Source organism: Anser cygnoides, chromosome 4 (assembly GCF_040182565.1).
Source record: "Anser cygnoides isolate HZ-2024a breed goose chromosome 4, Taihu_goose_T2T_genome, whole genome shotgun sequence".
NCBI classification, from domain to species: domain Eukaryota; kingdom Metazoa; phylum Chordata; class Aves; order Anseriformes; family Anatidae; genus Anser; species Anser cygnoides.
The window spans coordinates 37,882,859-37,898,017 of record NC_089876.1 but is presented as its reverse complement, the minus strand read 5'-3'; the positions used below and the strand labels follow the sequence as shown (position 1 = coordinate 37,898,017).

The window sequence follows — 15,159 nt, the reverse complement described above, 5'->3', positions numbered from 1 at the left end:
TATTATTGGTTTCAAGGGATCTGGAGTCAAGCTCAGATAATGTATGTATTCATGAAGCAGTATCGTGAACAAGCTATGGGCCTCAGAGCACGTAGGCCCGAGGAAGAGTACATAGGCTTTACAGAAAGAAAGATTATTCTCAAGCATAAGAAAAAGAAGCATATTTTTTCTCATTTGTGCCTACATAACCTCTATTAGACCATACAAACTACTGCAAAATTTATGCATCGCTTCTAACACAGATTGTTAAAATCACTGAAAAAAATTTGAATCCCAAGAACAATAATTCTGACAAATGGACACCTCATCCATCTAGTAGTGTATCTAAACCATGTGCTAATTGGCATTCATGTAGTCTATTCTCTTCAGCATCTTAAAATATAATTATTTCATTTGCCATTTTTTCTCCTTTTAGCAAAGCTCAGTGTCCTAAGAAGCACAGTAAAGATCAATTACCTTGTTTTTATTCTTGTTTATAGTCAGGTATTTTACTGATTATTCATTATTACACACAGCTTAAAAATACTGTTGGATGTATGCTCTATATTGGCATGTGATAAACTTGGCCATTTTTTCTTTTCTGAAAAAACATGTAGCAGATGTTTCCAAAACAGATGTTACTCCCTACCAAAAAATAAAAATAAAAAATCACGTTACAAAAACTATTTTGTTAACTTTGCTCTCAGTATTTAAGCAAACAACTAAATAATTTATAAAAAATCCATAAAATAGAAAATTAATGTAAAGTTCAACTAGGCTAACAGAAAAAAAAAGGATGAACTGTGATACTGGAAATCAGTGGAAATTTCTCCAATTCTACACTACAGAGTGTTTTACTTAAGACATTTTAATGCTAAATGTGATTTTTATTTATCTATTTATTTTTTAAAAGGTGCATTTGAATGTACACTATCCATACAAATCCTTCATATCATTGTAAGAGTAAGTGAAAGACATGGACTACATATCAGTTTTCAAAGTAAAACAAAATTTAATATTTTATTAAATATCCTGAATATTGTTCCATCATTTTATCAGTCTTCAACAGAAAGATTAATACTTAAGTGAAAACAGGATTTTCAGGATTTTATCCCAATCACACCAGCCTGAAGGACAGAAAGAAGGAATACAATTTTACCATGTATCACGAAATCTATACACTTTGTTCATTTGCTGAATACTTCCTTTTATCTTCCTCATTCTCAAAGTCAAAAGAAACATTTAATGTAAAATAAAAGGCTTTTCATTTGGTAAGAAAAAAGGTAAGAACCCCAAATTGAAGTAACATCTCATAGTCCACTGAGGTCAGTATTCTTTTAGACAAGTTTATTTTCATAAACTTCTAGTTGCTTATTCAAGAATACATCCTTTTGTTTCTCCACTGTTCTCATTTTAAAATACAAGATTCCTATGAAACTCTCCAACTATATAACTAGGGATATATCTGAATAGTTCTGTATTTTTGTTTCAAACCAGAATTTTGCAGGAATCCTTTGTGTTTATATCAACAGCTCAATACAGTAAATTTTGTAAATGTGTCTTTTTACATCGTTCTAGCAACAGAGCTATTTGAAGAACTTTCAAAATATATTTCCAGCTTTGACATGTTACGTAAATAGATACTACATACTAACACACTTTCATTGACAGTGATATCGCAGCTACTTCAGCAATCAAAATATGCTTTATGAAATGCTAAAATAAAAATAATATCAAGTTCCCTTAAAAGTAAAGACGGTGAGTCCTTCTAGGCTCTACCTTGTTCATTTAAAGTCACAAAAAGCAGAGTTCAGCACTTCAGCCAAGACAAGCAAAATCAAGCTTGTAAATTCTTGCTTCCAGTAACCAGAGCAGTTTACATGTACTGGGAAGAAATAGGATAGCAGCTACCAAACAGACGTCCTCAGAGTTTGGAAAGAAAAAATCAAACAGAATAACATTCTACGGTGAGATGGAAGGCAAATAGGTAACATAAGAACAGTGGGTTTCAGCTTTTCAATTTGCAGATTACCTGTACATTTTCCAGACATGAAATTAATCTCCCTCTATGACATATTCAAGCATATGAAAACCCTTGGGCTTTTTCAGTTACCTTTTGCTTGCTTCTCAGGAATTGTCCTTGAATTAAAAACTACTGATTAATAGCAAAGGAGATTTAGTCAAAACCCTTTTTGATTTCCAATAGTCATGTGGAGTTTAGAAAACAAAGCAACTATGGATAGAAGTATAGGTTGCTAAATAGTCTTAGGAAGAAAGAATAGTTAAAAATGATTGTTTATGTGGAGATGTTCAGATGGCTTATTTGTGAGAAATACAAAAAACAAAAGAACTAGATTTATCTGCTTAAGAACCAGCCCCTCAGGGTTTTTTGTTTTTTTTTTTTTTTTTTTCCTCTTATGATTTTAAAAGTGTGGATGACCTTGCTAAAGTTAAACAAGAACATGAAAACTGAAAATGAAGTGGCTGGAATGAAACTACTGCAAGTGCATCTTATGGGACCAAGGAGTCCTGACCTAATCTTTAATCTTTTACACAAAATGAGTCTGATCTTCAACTTGCTGCCATGAATAATTCACACATTCTCCAATTCTTTATATGGAAAGGAACTTTTCTTCTAGAGATTATTCCAGCATGTAAAACTGGTGAATTTAACAATATAATAATCAAACCCTTTCAAATTGCATGCAAAACTTTCTTTAACCAACATATTGGGTCAATCTGTCCATGTCAGAACTGCATCAATAAAGTTCTCATCTTGGTACATTTCTGACTTATGTTTTAGGTTAAAAATAAAAGTCATTCAAGCAAAGCTGTGATAACAGGAATAACCAGTGTAATGGAAACTATCTGTTAGCTTGCTGGCTACTTTCACTATGCATTTTTGCTTCACTGTACCGCTGAGTCCTGCTTGGTACTGAACATATGATAAGATCTGCTTGTTCTGCTGTAAGTGCACTCTTGCTGTTCATTTTGTCTCAAGCTTCTGCCATTTTCCTTGGTTGCTTGGTGTAGTCACATTTCCCATGCCCACACACAGGCAATCATGTGCATTAATAGTTTGTGATAAGCTTATTAAATTTATTTATTCCTCTAAAATCGGTGCACAGGAAAAAGCTTTACTTTGCCTGTAACCTCAGCTGTTGTGCTAACACAGGTTCTAGAAATACAAATAAATATCCAATAAGTTTTTGCTGTTGTTCTGGTTTTGTTGTTGTTGTTTTTAATGTATGATTTCTTTGGTACCTTTCCATACACTTTTTCTGCTTCATAGTTCATAGAATTACTGTATCTGGTTGTCAGCATTTTGATGCGCCATGGCCCCTTTTGCTACTCAGACTGTCATTTTACTACGCTGCCTGTGATACCTCCTTTGAAGCCAGAGGATTGAGGAACAGACAAAAGACAGTAGGTAGGTAGTCATACTGTCAGAGACGAGAGAGCTGATTTTGGCCTTGCTCTGAGCCTGAGTACTTTCTACAAATGTGAAAAACATGATGGTAAAAAGATGAAGAGAATGCCATTTGCAGACAGCGTCCCATTCAGATACAGACAACTCTCCTTCCATGTAATTTTCTTGGGCCCTGTGTTCCATATCAGTTGATGCCTGTGCCTTCACAGCCATCTAGCCAGTGTAACGGTGGTGGAATTTAGGCACCTGTGGCTACAGAAACATTGAAGATTTTACTGTGGATCCAAGATGAGCCAAACTTCTAAATTACTTTCTTTTTTTAAGATATGAATACATATACATGGGATTACTTTCTTCCATTAACTTCAGTAACAAGGCATGTACTGAATAATGACCTAAAGTTCTAACAGGGAAAATGATCTGAGTGAAATGCTGGATAATAATGAAAAAAATAATAAAATAATAAATTTCAGTGGGGACAAAACTGCATTCATTTTGAATGCAAACTGGGGAAAAAAAAGAAAAGAAGAAAAAAAGAAAAAAAAAAAAAGATCTGTGGCACAGGACCCCAAGAGACCTCTTCCTCAGAATTTCACACAACATTTCTCATCAGCTATGAGGTCATCTGCCTGCATAACTCCAAAACCTTTCCTTTTTCCTGTAAATTCACAATACAAAAGCCATGTACTTGGCAAGTTTAACTTTGAATCTCTCTCTTGTCTGCAGATTTTTCTCTAAGGAAATGAATACTCCCTTTGCAGGGCAGTAGAAGCCCCAAACTCCTCTTTGGACTCCAAATCCAGAAGCGTTCTGCTAAGCAATGTAAAACAACTTATTTGTTGCTCATGGCTCTGCCAGTGGTGTATTTTTTTGTTTGTTTTGTTTTGTTTTGTTTTCCCTCCACGTTTTAAACATCAGTCTGCAATCTTCTGTAGTCCCAGTAGAGGGCAATATAATTAAGCCATTTTTAAAAGGCTTTTCAAAGCTATTGCTGTAAGCGGTTTCTACAGCATGCCTCAGGTTTTGTTGTTGCTCTGGGTTTGGGTTCTAATGCCAAATGTATTAAAATTAAATAAATTAAATCTGCTTTTGATCCCAGAAAGGTTCGTACCGCCTTTTCTTTTTTCCTTTTTACTGCACAAAAGGCACGGGTAAATTCTCAATACCTGAAAACATCTCTATAGAAAATCAAGATATAGCCTTGTTCACTACCATTTTTCCTTGTCCGCAGCCACCCCCGTGACTGTAAATGTTGTTATAGCATGCCTCATATCCATAAGTAATCTGCACGTTAATATGTAGTTTTAAAAAGTCTCAGAGTTACCTCTTGAAATGGATTAATTGACAAATTGGAAGCAAATCAATTGAAAGTACATGATAAATGTTATTTAATTCATTCTATGGCTTTACTATTCATACACATTTATATGCTGGTAGACGTTCACATAAATATGAAATGAAACCTCACTTTCTAAGTGTAACTGCAGGTAAACCTGCACTGAGAATGATAGGAAAGCATTATTTTACAGTATGTAAGTTTATGGGTCACGAGAGATTATGCAATGTTTCTAAAGATTATCCCAATTATAAGGCTCTGTGGTTTTATTTACTGAGGTTTAGATAAATTTAGGCACTTAAAAGTTCTTAGAAAGATAACCAAAGCTCTAAGACAAGAACTGAATAGCCACCTGACATATTTCATAAAATCTCACAACAGTACAATGAACTGTATTAGAGTTTCATAAGTCATGAAAGAAAAATATTCCCTACTGAGCAGTCAAGATAACACCAAGAACAGCTGGTAAGTCTGACAGTGTGATTTCCTTCTCCTCAAGTGTAAAGAGACAAAAGTATGAAACAGCTGGAAAATATATTCAAAGTATGACTGGCACAGTGTCACAATGAAAGTGTCAGGTAAGCTCATTGCAAGCCAGTAGCTTTATTTATTTATTGTCTAATTTGTAATAAGACTTGTATGTGGATGGAAACGGTAAATAAAGTGACAATGCATTTCTCTGCATGTTTACATAGATTCCATAAATGCAAAGAGTGATCCTGTGCTAAAAGTACTTCATTGCAGTGTATAAGAAAAGTTCAATTCCATTTGGCATCTTCAGTTCCATATGTATAAAATGGCTACAGTATGTCTTGTATGCCTTGTCTGTGGATGACTTGTGCAGCAACAGGAGATTGCAATTGCTGCTACCAGTCGAATATTCACAATAAAAAGCCAGTCCTTGGCTGCAGATCCTTGCAGACAAAGAGTTAGCTTATGTTTTACTAATATATACATAAATATATATACAACATATATGTATATATACTATACCCAATACAACTTCAAGATCAGCTGATAGTTTTCAAATGTATTGTGATGTAACTAGAAAATAATACATATTAAGAAGCCAAAGTTACTAAAAGACAGAATTCTCTTTGCACAAAACATTCTGATTTTTTTCCAGCAGACCACAGTAAATGTGTGTGAGTACCTTTACTGGTATGAAACAGGATATTTGATACCATACAGGAGACTACATGCTGGGTCTCCTTGCATTTCCATTCATTTCTTAATCGGACCAAGAAGAAAGGCTTGTGAAGACAGAACTGATATTCCTTGCTTCTATTTCACCTTTTCAGATCACACAGCCTAGCAGCCACTTCCAATCATTAAATAGCTTCTTTATTTTCATGGAAATAGCTATTATAGAAGCAAAAGTTTCTTCTGTACCCCTTTTATCCATGGTGTTCTGTGTACACTGAGAATCCAGACAGGATTAGATGTCTCTGTACGCTAGAAGTTTGGGGGGGGGGGGGGGGGGGGGGTGTCTTTTTTGTATTGGAGAATGACAGACAAGAATATAAAATTGCCAAAATATTTATCAGAGAACCTCTACAAGCAATGGAAGTAAAGGTGCCTGAGAGTTAAAAAGTTTTTGACATTCTAACATTCTAGAAATAGTGAAGTACTGAGGGAATAGTGAAGTTTCCGTTCTTGCAGGTCTTGAAGGTGCAGCAGGTTAAACAAACATCTGACAGAAAAAAAAAAATAAAAAAAAATAAAACTTCGATCTACATCATCCTGCTTTGGGACAGGAAGATGGACTTGATGATCTCTAAAGATCCAGATATATTTCTCTGTTTCCCACAGATTTTTGTCTTACAGCTCAATTTCCCTTTGGTAAGATGCAAATTGAATGAAAGATTTCAATTTTTCCTGTTGTTTAGATTCACACAGTATCTTTTTTTCATACAGATGGATATTCTAGTATCCGTGGGGACTGAGATCACAGCTTAGCCTGAATCATGTCACGTTTTTTAATGAATCTTCTGGAAACACAGTATCCTTTAGACCCTTTATAGATAAAATTGCTATCAGTCACCAGAACCTCACATTTTTAAGGGTCACTCCCTTAGGAAAGTAATTAGCTTTGATAAAATACTTTAAATTTCAGTTGAATTTGACTCTTTTGTTTCTAACATTTACTCTATACTATTGGATCCAGTAAAGCTACTGTTAGATATGGTTACATATACACAGGCATCACACAGAGATGATTAATGGTTTCTGTTAATGTGGCATTGCCAAAACTCTACTTTCCCATGCAGTGTGTCCATGAAAAGATGATATATTGCAATCAGTTCAGAGTTCAGAGAATGCCATCTAAATTAATTACCAGTTCAGAGGGACTTATTCATCATGCAAACTTGAAATAATAAAGATGTCCAGCTTTGCCTAAAAAAAAACTACGACAGGAAGATAAAATGAACAATCAAACACAAATATTTTAACATCGACAAAGTGATCTCAATTAAAAGGTCAATATTGGCATATCTTAACCACACTGTGGAATCATAGGTCATGACATTTGCTTAAAAGACATCTAAGTGCAGTATAAAAGGTAGAACTGTATATAAACGCAATGAAAAAAACATCACCTTAGCATTAACAAAATGGTAGTATAGTTCTGATTGGTAGTAACTTGCAGCTATTCAGAATCAATGGTTACACAGCGGTGCACCATGCTTGCAGGATCATTGCAGAAAGCAGTGGCTTCAGCTGAATCTCAGAGGCATTAAGAACGAAATTTTACCCTCCTCCTCAGAAAGCAGCAGGGTGTACACTTTAAAAGGCCATCCCATTTTGGGCACTGTAAAAAACGCTGTATAACAAGGCAGAAAATTCACTAGCAATTCAAGACTGTCAAGGAAAAAAACTAAATGAATTCTTTCAATCTTGATACCAATAAATAAATAAATAAATAAACAAAACCCTTAAACAGCTAGTTAAAAGCTGAAAGACTCTTTTTTTCCTTCCCTGGATATAAAACATTGCTCCAAACTCAGACACATGAGAGCTGGTGAAAACCCCTTCTCTATTAAGTTCACTGATCTAATAGCTTTTTTTTTCCCTGAAATAGTTTCACATATTCATGGTACAGAGTATTCCTTTTTATTTATTGGCTTTAAATGTGTCAGATATTTGTACAGTGAACAGAAATGATATCATATGTCTGATAACAATCATCAACAATAACAGAAAGAACAAAATATATGCCCAATATATCCTTTTGGTACCATACATCAGCATTCAAGACAACTGAATGTTTATCTGACTTGCTGCCTCATTGCAAAAGATTTTCTTTTCCTCATTCAGACACAATGTTTTTCACTGACATTCATTTATGTGATCCAGAAAATATGTATTTTTTTCTACTCACAAAATGGCATAGGCATCTAGTGATGCCATTTCATCAAACCCATTTAATTTAGAGCAGTAGATTTTTTTATAGTTTGTTTAAACTCATCATTGCATATCATTTCCATATATTTTCATTTTAAGAGAAGAAAATTTAATCATTCTTTCATGTTATAACTCATTAATATAACTTGCTAAAGTTTTATGGTTTGTGGCTTTTTGAATAAAATTTTCGTTCTTTTGAAAAAAAAGGTCTGCCCTTACTGTTAAACACAATTACAATATATATATATATATTAATTAAGGTTTAAACAAAAAGATACACTGCATTTTAAGTGTTACGGCTACCAAAATTTAGTTCAGTAATTCTGTAGAGGTACATGGTAGTATCAAATCATTCAATTGGGAATGTTATTTGTATTTAGGGATTACACTCTGTAACCACAGCTGTCTAAAAGCAGCCTATTTGTGTGTCTGGATAGAGAGATCCTTGTTTTATTACATCCCCTAGCTTCTGCGTATGGGTTTTACAAACTGCCTGTCTCTTGATTAGTGCAGAAACTAGCATTGTATCTTCTTTCAGCCATTCTGGAACATTTCTTTTAGTCCCTGTCTTGATACTCGTTCATTAGAGAGCGTAACCCTGGCTCACACACTTGCCTATTGCTTTCCCAAGAGCACTGTTGTATCCTCAGAGATTTAAACAAATCCATTCTCAGCACTCCATTTTCTATTTTAAAATATCACATGAGGATGAGGTGGGAGAAAGAGACATAAAAGAGAAACTGAACAGAAGCATAACCTTCCACATGTCTGAGTACATCATCTCTTTTTAGATAGTACAAAACAAACAGTTAAAAAATAATAAATAAATAAAAAGAAGCTGTAAAGATGGTTACCTCATTAGCTTCCGTGAATGCTGGAGTCTAGTTCCCTTCTTGTGTGGCCACAGCTTCTCCAAACCACAGAACTAGTCAGTCAGGTAGTCTTGTGTGAAGAGTAGCCCTGTAAATACAATTTTTAGTATGAACAATTTTTACCAATTTTTATCAAGGCCACAGGCTTTGTGAGGACCTGACCCAACAGTGCCAGGTCTCAGGACTGGTCTGGTCTTGCCATGGCCTCAGTCAGACCTTCCTGTGACAAAGGACCAGTGACCATTGCCTCCCTTGTGGGCACTGACTCTGGCAGTGCTGTGGGAAAGAAAGTCCTGACCCTCTGGGTCACCCCTGGGGAACCAGGAGCAGCTCCGTGTGTGCCCAGAGGTCAAGGAGGTGAACCTAACATCAGAGAACAGGGCTAGATACTCAGAAGGGTTTCTGGGTTTTGCATTTTTGTTCCTTTGTTTTTTAATAACAATTTTAACTGTCATTAACGTGCCTCTTCCATATTAACTTAAACTACCAGATTGTTAAAACAGCATTTGGACTGGCAGCAAACGCTGAGTTCCATATATACACACACATATATATGGGATGTCACCTTTTGCTGATATCAGGAGTTTGAACATAACAGCATATACAATCATCATCATCAATACCTTTCATTCTTTTGCCCAAGTATTCTTTAACATAGCTGATAATAGCCTTTTGAACAGTTTTCAAATCCCTCCCAAAATAATGAAGCATTGTTTCCCCCTCAAAACAATTTGATGTTTCTAACAAGCAGTTTATGCTATGAATTTCCCTTCTGCATCAATTGTTCACTGAAATGAAAGAATCTACTGGAGAGAAAGAAAAGAATCCACCTTAGAGTATTCTTTCACCATCTGCTCCTTCCTAGAGATGGCTGTCAAATCACCTTCACTGAAGTACTAAATTGCACAGCAAAAATGTCATTCATTTTTTAATCTTCACTTGAGATTAGAATGGGGAAATCACAGAGGGTTCATCTGTAGATAACTCATCTCACGGGATTCCTCTAAATGTAGGCTTTTTCCTCTTCTTTACCAGTGCTGAAGAACAGAACATTTGCTGTGATCATTGTCCTTGTGACAGCTACATGACTGAAAGTGATGATATCATACTAATAATATCAATACTGCTTTGATAGTAATTCTTTTAAACATCCAAAATACAGAGAACTTGGCCAGAGCAGGCAAAGTTTGTTCTTAAAGATTAAGATTATGGTATGTTATTCTTTTGATGTATTTCAAAATGGACAGTTAATAAAGTATACCTCACAAAGGCATGAAAAAGGTTGTGAAGACAGAAAATTTGAGGAGGAACAACTGCTGACAACATAAAACCATTCAGAATGCTTAAGCCAAGTCAACACTGTAATGAAACACTTTGAGATGATGTCAGTGTAAGTTGAAAGAGCAGCATTATATAAAATTTAGTACAGACAAGTGCACAGCAAAGAACTTGCAGAAGAATTTTAACCTTTTAAACACATTAAACTAGATTAAACAATTGCCTATGGCATGTAGATTCATATATTAATTATACTAGTGTGAAACTGAGGTAATCATAATAAGTCCAATTATTGTGATTATATATTTATAATTCACTAACTGGCTGTAAGTATTTGATTAACAAGGACAGCTAATTGAAAATATAACCCAACATACAGCAAGAGTTGAAATATAAAATACAGTGATTCACATGCTACAAAAGGATTAGGGAATGATATGAATACATTAGCTTAATTCATTTCATGGGCCAAATCAGTTCATTACTATAGCTGAAAATAGAATTGCTTTAGATATACATCTATTTTTAGTTTTAGCTGTTTTTTCATGTATTCCAGCAATATTGTTATTGCTACCTTTCTAAAGGAGACCTGTTAGTGAATACAATAGTTTGTGTAATATAATTTGTGGGTGGAAGATAGAAGAGGAAGTGTTCAAGGAAAATTTTCCCATCCTCAGAATGAATTTCCTAGTTACCCACTACCAACAGTCAAATCTAATGTTCCACCTTATTCAGTGTTGCCAGTTTGGTTGCCATTCATCTTTTATGATACAGTTTGGAGAACTCATAAGTACATTCTGGACCTAATACATCACATTCCAATAGCTTAGTCACACACCCAATTACTGTTTCACAGCCTGCATTAAAATTCCATTCTTATTTCTGTGATAGAGACCGTAACAAGAACAGGATTGGTAAACCAGGAAACTGTTTTGAAGGTGATGGTAATAGTGAAGGAGGAAAAAATGTAATTTACACCTATTCTTATACTCAAAGAACACACTTGCGATCCTTGAATGATATGCAAAGCAACCAGTGATGTTGGTAAGAAGTAAAAATGTCTAAGAACAGTAATTTAAAAGATACCAGGCTCCTCTTGAACATACATACATATGTAACCAAACTGACTTTTGATTAGCATACTATATCAGAATTCATATGCAGTCAATTTTTAAAGAATATATATTTTTTTCCAATGCAAATTCAAAGCAAAGCATCATCTGTGAAACTGTTGCAATGGAGCAGAAACAGGTTGGGTATCTTTTTCCCCAACACAATTTTCTGCCTTAATAGAAAAGCATGCAGTAAAAGCTGGTTCATAGCATTCCAAGATTCATTGTAATATTGTACGATTTATTAAAGATGATGCAGTGTTTCTTATTCCTTTTGTTTCAATGTTAACAGAAATTATTTTCAGCCAAACAAGTAATTGGATAGTATCTCTGTCCTGTGGAATTTTACTTGTACTAATGTACTGAGACACCACACTTTAACCAAAAATGACTTCTAAGAGAATCAAAGAAGGATATATGATAGACAGATTTGTAAAAAGTTGGACCAGCTTGTGTAGTAATGAGTTTTACCTCTGTTGATGAACAATAAATGAACATTTTTCACTGAACACATTTGATTTCTTTAGTGCTTTTTGCTCACTTTGGCACTTTATAGAACTTCATACACTGCTTCCTTACTTGAAACAGAGCAGTGAATCAAATCAAGCATGACTGGATAAGTGTCTTCTAATTTTAAGAATCAGATCATGAACATTTAAATTACCAGCAAAGCAGTTTCATTCATTTATACTGAAGTTAGCAACATCCATTCTTTGTTGGGTAATTAGTGGTTTGGGTATCACAGAGCTGACAGCTGTTTATAAACTTTTAAAATGCAGCTACTCCACAAGTACCACCACAGGCTGAGATCTGAGATCCCGACAGCATATAAGAAGTACATAAACATTTAACAAAACACCAAATTTGGTAAACATCTCATAATTAAGTACATTAGTCTTTTTTTTTTTTTTTTAAAGACTTCTGCTGATGGATTCCTTATAAAGCTTCAAAACAACAGGAGTCATCACACAATCAAACTCTGTCATATGGCAAGATCATGTTGCATCATTCATGTTTTTAAACTCTACATTCTGTTGTTGGATGCCCAAAACATTGCTTTTATGCATGTAACACTAATTTATGTCTAAATCTTGCTGGGATTCCTGAATTAAAAACTGTTCTCCCTCTCTAAGGAGCTTGATCCAAAACTTATTTTCATAATACACCTCCATGACTCAATTCTGCAGAAAGCAGTTAGCATGTCATCTAAAAAGATGGATAGAGGTTTTGAGCAATTGTCTCCCCACCTACATGCACATAGTCTCGCTCATGACTACTCGTATAATGGATATTAGTATCACCATATGAGTATCATCATATTAGATCTAGATATACCAAGATCCCACAGATACAAGGTATCCTCTGCTTATGCAGAAGGCATCATATTTTCTACTGCTTTTTAGGGTCCTCTAGCAGAAGCTGAAATTTTCTACACTTTCTTTGTGGCTGCTTTTGGCTCCTATTCTATTATACTTACACTACTCATGCCTTCTGAAAGGACCCTCCGTATGAGGCACATACTTCAGTATTTGTTATTGATTAACAGATACTGAAAAAGTAAACAGTTCCTCTTTTCAAACAACTGAACAATTATACATGACATAACTAGGCACTCAGTACTGTTTCAGACTGATAGGCTCAATCAATTTTGGGTGGGTGATCATATTTCAATCCTCCTTGTCCTTTTCTTTTTCCTTCCTCAAATGTATTTACTGAAGATTTTTCCAAAGTCTAGACAGAGAGCATGTAATACTTCATTCCAATGTCTACCATAAAAATGAATATATTTTTGATTCTATTATACATTATTATCTGTTATGTGTGCGACATGAAAGTCTTTTAGGATGTTTTCCCTCTCCCAAAGTTATGTATTACCTCTCTTAACCTTAGCAAAGTTATATGCATGTATCTGAGAGCGAATCAGAATTTATGACTTTGGAAGCTCTGTAATTAGAAAATTACAGTATTTTAAAAAACCCAGAGGCACTGTAATTAATTACTGTTCTGTATATCTTTGAAAGTTTTATTAATTTTTTTTGGTTAAAACTGAAAAAAATGATACTTTTTTTTTTAACACTTCAAAGCTTTGTGAGAGCTTAACTTTTTAAGTAATTACAGTTATTTCACACAGGAATGACATTTTTTTCTAGGGCAAACACTTTGTGCAGAAGTACAATAGAAATAATGTTGTACCTTTAACTTTTCAGTACACACACTGCAGGGGGTGGGGGCAACAGATTTTTTTGAAAAGTATTCATTTTGGCATGAAAGATCAGTAATACTTTTCAGTGCTTTCTTATTTTGAAATAATATTTCCATGATACAATACTAATGAAATTAATAACTGGTTTGCTATATCTGGATTTTGTTTTTGTATTTTTTTCTACATTCTTCATTACACTGTCACTTTCATACATTGAGATTAGCCTTGCAGAAGTCATACTGAAATCTGAACAGTATTAAACTGAGAAACAATGAGAAAACTAAATGAATGTCAGAAAGTAGACTTTTACGCTATATGGAGTTATTCTAATAGTTTTCATTAACAAGAAAACTTCTCATTGAATGAAACAAGTAACACTGATCAAAATGGATCTTTAGAACACTATCTTTTCACAAATGCTGTTCCACACTAGTCTGTAAATTTTATGCTTTGTCATTATTTAAATTAAATATATATATATATATGTGATGAATGCTTACTGGTTTGGTGAATGAGGGAAATAGTTGAAACTCTGAGGGCATCTGTATCCATAAATGTAGCTAGTGCTTTGGAGTTGTGAAGAACTGTAGTATCTTGCCACATCTACAGACAGGGTAATGGAGAGGACAGAATAAGATAATTCATATATTATCACTACAGCTTCTCTCCAGTACAAGGTTCACTAAGCTGGAATGTATTATTTATGTTATTTTTTTTAGATTATGGGTCAGTGCTTTCTGATTATATTACAAGCAATTTAGAAAGATGCATGAAACACTCTGAAAAGAAATAAAATTGTCAAATCAGTTGCTTCTAAGGCTTTTTGACCAATATCAAACATCAAGATTGCAAATACTGCTCCTCTAAATATCATTTCTTTTTTATTATGCTGTGCAATCAAATAAACACAAGCCTTGTTTCATCTCTTCTCAAGAGAGTTAGAAAACTGAAACATCAGAAATTTAAATCAGATGTCTTTTAGGTTTACATTGGCATTTTTAAAATCACCTCATTGTATCTTAATGTCACCACAAGTCACCTACCTATACCACCTACACTATTCTTAACATAAACTCTTTGTCTTTCACATGCTTTCTACTTCTCAGTCTTCTACATTCACATCACAAGTATATTCTAATGCATTCAACAGATTATCTACCCTACTGTTTCACTCTGCAAGATTATTAGAAAGCTGCTCTCCTTATTTGTCTGCAATTTATCCTTATCTCTTCTGACACATTCAGGGGTTAATGCTGACAGCTTTGGTGAACCTAATTGGTAGTTAGTGAATTCTGTACATCTAATATTAAGCAGGAGTAATAACACAAGTAGAATGCCTTTCTGTATCTAGATGTAAAACTCTAATTTTGCATCAACTAGGAGAAAACATTCAAGTTTTATGTTTCCAATAAAAAGCAGAATGGATAATAATTAATTGTATCCAAACTACTAGCAACTCCAGAAGATTTCCTTTTCCTTCCTTTCCTTAGTGGTGTGTGAATGTGGAAAAACATTTCCTTTTCCATTGAAATGGGAAGATATAA

At 34.3% G+C, this 15,159-nt stretch overlaps 1 long non-coding RNA gene across 1 annotated transcript; it reads right to left on the bottom strand.

Annotated features, from left to right (window-relative positions):
* Positions 1-6,627: 6,627 nt before the first annotated feature.
* Positions 6,628-10,001, bottom strand: LOC106040957 (uncharacterized). The gene is made up of 3 exons (XR_010831115.1): positions 9,853-10,001; positions 9,005-9,110; positions 6,628-7,569 (listed from the first exon to the last, which is right to left on the bottom strand). It is a non-coding gene; the product is annotated as an uncharacterized lncRNA (long non-coding RNA).
* Positions 10,002-15,159: the final 5,158 nt, after the last annotated feature.